Source organism: Aethalodelphis obliquidens, unplaced genomic scaffold (assembly GCF_003676395.1).
Source record: "Aethalodelphis obliquidens isolate GAN/ISIS:26980383/991018 unplaced genomic scaffold, ASM367639v1 scaffold6, whole genome shotgun sequence".
NCBI lineage: Eukaryota > Metazoa > Chordata > Mammalia > Artiodactyla > Delphinidae > Aethalodelphis > Aethalodelphis obliquidens.
The window spans coordinates 70,301,794-70,310,125 of record NW_020837950.1 but is presented as its reverse complement, the minus strand read 5'-3'; the positions used below and the strand labels follow the sequence as shown (position 1 = coordinate 70,310,125).

At 39.4% G+C, this 8,332-nt stretch overlaps 1 pseudogene; it reads right to left on the bottom strand.

The window, feature by feature from the left end:
• Positions 1-602: 602 nt before the first annotated feature.
• LOC113619114 (ferritin light chain pseudogene) lies at positions 603-7,443 on the bottom strand (annotated as a pseudogene).
• Between the last annotated feature and the right edge of the window lie 889 nt (positions 7,444-8,332).

Genomic DNA, 8,332 nt, shown 5'->3' with positions numbered 1-8,332 from the left:
GGGATTCTAGACTTCTCTTTGCTTTGCCTGTTCCATGGATTAATTTTAAACTCAAAATCATTACTAAGGTTTGAAACTCTGGTTCAAGTGAGTCTGGTTTGATAATTCAGTCCTTGGCATTTGTTCATTAAGAGATTGGACTATTTAACGTGAAGAAAATTAGGTCTGTAAAGATACAGTTAATGATCTGGTTGCCAATATAGCCCTGATAATTGAGCAGGTACTCCAATGCTTAGCAAAGATTACGTGATCTAGAGTGGTTCTAGATGGTAGCCCCCAGCCATATGTGACTATTTACACTTTAATTAATTAAAATTAAATGAAAGTTCAGATCCTTACTCGGATGAGCTACACTTAAAATGTTCAGTAGTCACATGTGGCTAGTAGCTATTCTATGGACCAGATGAATATTGAACATTTCCTTCACTGCAGAAAGTTCTACTGAACAGCCTTGCTCTATGCATTAGAGATTTTATTGGGAAATAGAACGTCGCAGACTAGAGAGAGACTTGGGTTTGAGTCAGAACATTTCAATAAAATAAGACAGACATGTCAGGCATGCAACTAGGAAAAGAATTTGCTTAGGTCTTTTTTTTTTTTTTCTGCTAAAAGCTTTATTGTTTCCATTTGGTCCAAGGTTTGGGAGAGGGCTCCAGGGTAGTTAAAATGCTGCCTAGTGGCTGCAGAGAGGGGCTTCGGGCAGAAACCCTGACACCAGAGGGGCTCCTCAAAGGCTGTTGGGCTTTGGAGGCTCCTAGCTGTCCTTGAGGCTGTCTTTCCAAGTGATGCTCGCCCAGCCCAGCCTGGGGACCAGCCGGCCTGCGGAGATCGGTCAGGTGGTTGCCATCTTCTTGATAAGTTTCACCTGCTCCTCCAGGAAGCGGCTCTCCCGGAAGTCACAGGCGGGGTCTGCAGGCGGAACCCACAGCGTGCAGCTCCAAAAGGGCCAAGCTCGGGTTCTTTGCCGTGAGCATGGTGACTTCCACTGCGCCCTGTGTTTCGCCCCACTCATCTTGGGACTGCTTCTGCACATCCTGGAAGAGGGCGCAGCCGCCGCGCTGGTTCTGCATTTTCAAGAGACGCTGGACGCCCTCTCGCTTCTCCTCGGCCATTTCGCGGAAAAAAAAAGTGGTCCACGCCGGCAAGAGCCACATGGTCGTGGTCGAAATAGAAGCCCAGAGAGAGGTAGGTGTAGGGGCCCGCAGATGCCTGTTGACCAGGTGGTTGACGACAGCCTCCACCTCAGTGAAATAATTCTGATGACTCTGGGAGCTCATGGTTGATCGGTAATCAGGAGTTAAGATCGAAAAATGGTGTTGGCAGGTCCTGGTGGCCGAGGGTAGATGAGTGGCTGTTTCGAAAGGTTGAGACTGGAAAAAAGGTTGGAGGGTGGGCAGAGACTGAAGCAAGGGGCGTCCCTGGGTCTGGTGCATCTAAACACTGTTGAAGCAAGAGACAGATCTGTAGGACCATCGAGTGCACTGCCACTTAGGTCTTGAGAGGTGAAGGAGAGTGGAGAAGAGGAGAGAGTTTTAATGGGGAGAGACAGGGAGCTAGAGAGACGGGAGAAGGCTGTACATTCTGCCATATAATTCTATACTTGGGAGTATACAGTATTTTTAATAGCATTACTAGACTTGAGAATAGGCAGATGTGTGTGTGTGTATATATCTTCTGTTAAAGGAGCTAAGTTTCAGATATGAATGGGTATGGGAAAAGATGACTTCAAGATAAAGTAGGGCTCTGGAATCATAACAATTGTGAGAAAGGCTTTGACTTTCCCAGTATTTTAAAATTTGCAATTCAAGCCATATATCTAGGTCCCAAAGAGAGGTAGGGAAGATGCTCTTAGTATTTTGATTATATCAGTACAACATGATGTCTGACAATAAATAGATCCTCAATAAAATGGTTGAATGAATGAATGAATATCCAGGGCCAACTGCCTTTCTTGAAGCAACTTTTGTTCGTAGACAACTCTTGGGGTATGGAAGGTCAACACAGCATAATCTTTGACTTGCTTTGATTTTGCAATGACGATGTGAATTTGGATCACTGGCAGTTCAGATAGAAGTATACTCTTAGAAGCTAAAAGTAGACTAGGTTGGGCTGGAGGCCCCTTAACTTTTGAAAGTCTATAGTGTTTATTTAGATTTATTGCTACACTCAAAACTCCGAAGTAACTAAGTAGACACCGATCTGCAGCACATTTCTACCTAGAGAATAAATCTTGTAACTTGAAAAGGGTTTTGCAGATACCATCAAGTTGAAAAAACACCAAAAGTAGATGATACGAAGATATTAACCTTTTTGACTCATTCTAATAAAGACAATTCTAGAAGTGCAGCTCGGTTTCGATCCCAGCAAACCAGTCCTGAGATGTGGCTCTGGTGCCAAAATTGCCTTGTCTGGAAACTGGTTTAGATTCAGTATTACTGAACTGTATAAAAAAAGACTTCATTAAGTCGGCTTTCATTCTATTTATGCCTTTGTCATTTCCTTCAGTGTTGAAGTGAAAATAACACAAAAGAAATCATTGCTGAGAGGCCTAGAATTTATCTTCAATTATTTATTGTGATACTCCTCTCTCCACCCACCATTACACTCTAACATGTCAAGTGTCAGTTAAAGGCATGTTTAAGACCCTGTAATTCTCAGCATGGTAACGGTTTTGACTATATTTAATGGCCAGCACTTACTCCAAATGAGTTAAAGCATATTATTGTGTAAGCATTTATTTTCCCGACTTTTCTGCCTTGGTAAAACGTTTTCCTGTTTCTCCACTGCTTTTCTATTCTCTTGTAAGTTTACATAACAGTATGTAACTAGCTAATGAAAAGGATTAGATACCAGGTAGATACTTATCAACCTGCGCCAACCAGGTTGATAAACATGAGAAATTACCACGAAACTGACAAATGGTTAAATGCACATAGACACGTCAGACACCCCGGCCTCACATTTTTTCCACATGTTCATGACGATGTGAGACATTTCCCCTTCGACCCAGCCCCTCAACCTGGATTCCCCTCTCTTAGAGAATGATACCACCATTTACCTCATTGCTCAAGTCAGAAATTTGGCTATCATTCTCAACTATCACCCCACTCTATCTTATCTACACACATTACATTTGGTGAATTTAGAATCTAATTGTATAGCATACATGATAATTGGGGTGAAGCTTAGTTCTTTCCCTTCACTCCCTGCTGGAATTATCTAGATTTTCTGCGTGAATACGTGTCATCGACGGATGATTAATTGTATAGACTTTAGTTTTTCTTTCAGTCACAGACTTTTCTATTTCACACCTGAATCAGTCATGATCTTGACTTTGTAAAATCTTACTGTGTTTAATAGCCTTTAGTTATTGAATAAGAAGGGAAATAGGGGTTTGGATGTATTAAAATACTGGCTTCTGCCAGTTTTCTTAATTTGTCTTCTAAAGAACTTTGATGAGAGCCTGGCTATCTGTATCAAATGTAGAATAAAACTCAGAGTTAGCCTTCCTATAAGTAAATATAAATGTTTATGCAGTTACATCACCCATACAGCAGCTATTGTTAAGAAAACACTCCACCATCTTGTCAGTTATCTCTATAAGAGTCAGAGAAAAGTATGTTCGTAGCACTATTGGGTTAGTTGACCAGTTATAATTACTATATATATTAGCTCTGTGTCATTTACTGAAATAAATGTCAAGGGAAATTAAGAGAAAATAATAAACATAATATGTGCATATGAGGAGCTACAGTCTAATGCAAGGGACAGTACAAAAAGAGATTTTAAAGAAGTAAAATTCATAGTCAACTAAGGTTATAAAATTACATATTCAAAACTTGAGTATCAAGATAATGATATTTTTTAGAGTATCATTGAAATGGTATATAATAGGAGACAAATGACAACGGCACAATAAGTAAATAAATGGGATAGAACATAAGCATTAAAAATGTTGCTTTCCAAAAATGTTTAAAACAGGAGAAACGCTCACAGTATTACGTTGAGTAAAATTAATCTATGACTCAAATACACAGTGAAAAAATTGAGTCTGTGCAGCTGCCAGAGTTCACCTTTCACTCTTACGTAAAAAAACAAATCTCTTTTGCAGCTCAGTTCTTACAGTTGTGTTTGCTCTACCCCTTCTTGTTGGTAGCATCTATTATTATCTATCTCTCATCAGTTTGTGAAATCTTTGGCGCGTGGCATGTATTCATCGGAGTAGGCTATTGTGCACTACAGTAATCAACAACACACAAGTCCTATTAACTTATAACCATAAATGTTTATTTTTCTCATGTTAATATCCTTCACTGGTTCACGCTGACTCTGTTCCTTGTATTTCCTTTAGAACTTAGGGTAATGGAACCATCTCTAGCTGGAAGGAGAAAAGAGGCATGGCAAACCACAAATAGGCTCTTAAAACCTCTACATCTCTTTAACTCACACCACTTCACACACATTTATCTGGCCAAAGCAAGTCTAGGTTCAGCAGAGTGGGGATGTTGAAGCATCCCTCCAAGAGGGTCACTCAAAGAAGGGAAGTAGTGACATTTGATCTAACAGCAAGCACTGACCCTCAGCTCTCATTTTGTCCACTATCTCACGTTAATTAACCTTTGCCACTACTCCACTTTACTTACCCATACTCATGTCACATCCTAGACTATGGTTTTGGTCTCTCAAAGGAGCTCAAACCCTATCTCCCCACAGAACCTCTTGACTCCTTATTGCAGAAGAGGTAGGAATAGTCCACTTAATGTGCTTTTAGGAGATGTGTTGCTCAAAGCCAAAGAGGCCTTATCATCCACTTGAGAATGGGTAGGGGCTTTCTCTGTGCAGGGCCGGAGTGGTCTGGTACTGTCGGTAGCTGGGAGCATCCTCTTTCTCATTTAGACCATTTATATTTGCCATCTCTCTCTTTTGAATTCCTTCCAACATAATCAGGTAAGATGGGTGAGTGGAATGGGGATGGGATCAGTTAATAACTCAATAAAAATTGAGGTAACTATTCTATGTCTCTTGCATATCTTGACCACTCTTCTTTCTGAAATGGTGACCTTTACTTGCATTGAATGTCCAAGATATGTGGCCATTATTTGGGCTTTGGTCTAGAAACAGAAAGAAATTTTCAATTTAGCGCTTCAGCTCCAGAACTTTTCAACTTAAACACAGAGTAGTTCCTCTCTAAAGCCTAATGATTTTCTCTGGGTTGTGGGACTATATATGAGTTTCTATTTCTTTTAGTTTTTTGTTTTCTATATTTTCCAAATATTTACTTTACAATAAGTACATCATTACTTTTACATTTAGAAAAAAATACAATAAACTTATTTTCAAAAACAACATAAAAATTAAGAGTCCTGCATGAGGAGAGTGACTTCAAGGAAATCAGGGATAATTCCATGTCACTTGAGAACATTTGTAATATCTTGTTCATTTTTATATTTCTTATAGTTCCCAGTGTTGAAAGATGTGTGTGACCCTTATGGTGGTATTAGTTTTAGGAACAGATTTATATCCAGATCTACACTAGACAAATCAACCTTTGTGTGTGTGTGCGCTTCTGGGCACAAAGATGAACAGAGAAGGCATCCCGAGGGACAAAGATACTGCAGAAGTTCTAGGGCTTTAGACCCCTACTCCAATATAAAACTCTTGTGAGTTTTCCTGAACCAGAAAGACAGAGAACGTTTTAGATGGATTTTCTCCATCTAAACCATCTATGTTCTAAGAACCTAGAAGCAAAAAGGAGACCACATGTTCTATCTTGTTCTTTCCTTGCTGAAGCACAAATATGTTTAAGAATTTCTAATTTAGAACACACCCACCAGTAAGCAAAGGAGAATGCAGGAACAAGATACAAAGCCTTGGTTGGGTGTTTGAACATTTTCTTAGGTATAGAGAAGCACTCTGCCTTTGCATCTATTTACCTAATGTAAGATGGAGAGATTTTGAGTCAGTAGAGTTAAAGACCTGAAGAGAGACCAAAGAGAAAGGGAGGGATAGAGGAAAAGTAGAGAGACAGACAGAGAGAGGCAGAGATTGACTGACTGATTTTCTCAAGGGGTTTAGGTCACGGAACATTATTCTATGATCCCAGGAAGAAAAGATCTGGAAAAGGTACATTCACATGCATTCACTAACAAAGTGTCCAACAGAGTCTCCTAGGATCTGACCATTTCATAGTACCACTCTTTGTCTTTGGTGAAGAAAAGTGAAGCTTGCTGGGAGCGTTCTGAGCCAACACTTGACACCATTGCAGGAGCTAGTCACTGAATGTAGAAATGAAGAGATGGATGTTGGATGGATGAATCTTCTAATGTTTCAAATGGATTGGAGAGAGAGACAATTTTTGGCCTTTATTCATCACTATATTAAGTCTTTACCCCAACCAACTGGAAGATTGATCATCAAATTTTCATGCATTTGTTTTATGAATAATATTTAAAAATTCTAATGTGTAACAGATCTTCTAAGAAATGTATATCCGGATTATCATATTAATAGTCACAAAATGGACAAAGCTAACACTTCAAATGTACAATCCTCTGTCATACTCACGGCTTTATTAACTACTATTTGCATTATTTTACAAACAGCTTTTAGGGATGTTGTGGTTTACTGGAGCAGTACATTTGTATCACCGTGACTTTTCTGGCTGTTACAAAATTCCTTTTTGAGAATACCTCAGAAGATATTTCTGAATTGAAAACTTCAGGTCAAATTCTGAAAATTAAAACAATCCCAAACTCAAACCTGACCGTGTAAGAAGCAAGTAAAGTTCAATATAAGAAGAAAAGTTAAAGCAATCTCCAGTAGTTTAAAAGAAAAAAAAGGATTTTTGTATAAGAAGATAATTCTTTACCACCTTAATCCATTATTAAAGGTGACCATTCATCCTTAATAATCAGATCAATTTGTGCTGAAAATTTAGTTCTGTATGTGTGAGTTGCAAGTGATCTCATTAGTGTTCTACTATATCAAGTTTGATAAAATCCCCAGTCCATTTCAGTCAAGTTTCTATTGATCCAGTTAAGAGATCAATCTGGACTTGTTCAGTTCTTTTGTCAAGGGATTTCATCTGGCTTGGGTTTAAAGTTATGAAATAAACATGATTTAGAAATGTAAGACGGAATGAAAAGGAGTCCAGCTGAGTGTTGCCAATTACCTGAACTCAAGTTTTCGCATTTGAGCATCTGATAGGGCATTGGCACTTAGAAATGGACTAGAAAACCAATAGGACAAAGAAGACGGAGTGCCTTTCAAAGTAAGGAAGGTCTTACCTTCCCTCACTTCCACTAGTGATTAGGTTTCTGCGTCACTGAACAATGTGAAATCTATATCAATAAAATAGGATTTTACTTTTATTCTTTAGTATGTTTTGCGTCTATCGATACTGACTTTCATTAACTCAATGCTTCCTTCATATCTATTTTTCAGTTTCTCATTATTTTCTGCATTTTACCCTAAGTTTTCTGAGGAGAGAATGAATGGATTTTAAAATGTGTGAAGATCTTGGGGACACGGACAAGAGTTTCACGTGATAACCATTTTCCTGACACCTTCTTCCCTTCGGGAACAGTTTTAGGAGTGGTGCTGAAACAGAGAACTGCCCGGAAGCACTTCTCTTTCATACGATTTCTCTTCTCATACTCGCAGAATAGGCGAGGATCTCCTTTTAGCAGGAAGCATCTTGAAGACCTTGTGTTCCGCCTGGTAAAGAATAGGTACATAGGTATGCGGTGATTCTGCATGTATGACGTTGTCAGGGAAGTTCACTGTCCTTTTCTCTTGGGGGCACCTTCTTGAGGACAAAGAGATTTGAAGGTAGAGACTGAACATATGCCAACAAGTCAGAGACTATAATTGGTGGTCCCCATGGTATGTCATGCCACTGTACCCATCAGCTTTCAGTTAGGAGAACAGAGCCACTCTAAGTTCCATGGGAATAAAAGATGTATTAGGTTTTGTGGAAGAAATTAGACTATAGACGAATGTGGGAGCTTGCTGAGGAAGTGATGCTCTGGAAGGGTGATGTTGGAGGATTAGAGAAGCAGTTACTAAAAAATCACAGAAGTGCTAGCACAGGCAGACAAATAGAATCTTGTGGGGAAATCCAAGAAACTAAGCCCTCGCGGTAGTGCAAGTGGGACCAGAAGTACACTCACACACTCTCCCACAGGTTCTAACAGCATCAGACAGAGGAGGAAAAAGTGATGAGGAAAGCCAAGGCCGTGGGCAAGGAATCAAGTAAGAGGCGCCCTTTCATCACATTTTTATTTCAGTTGTTGTTATTATTATTTAATTATTAAAGGTAAATTTTAAAGAC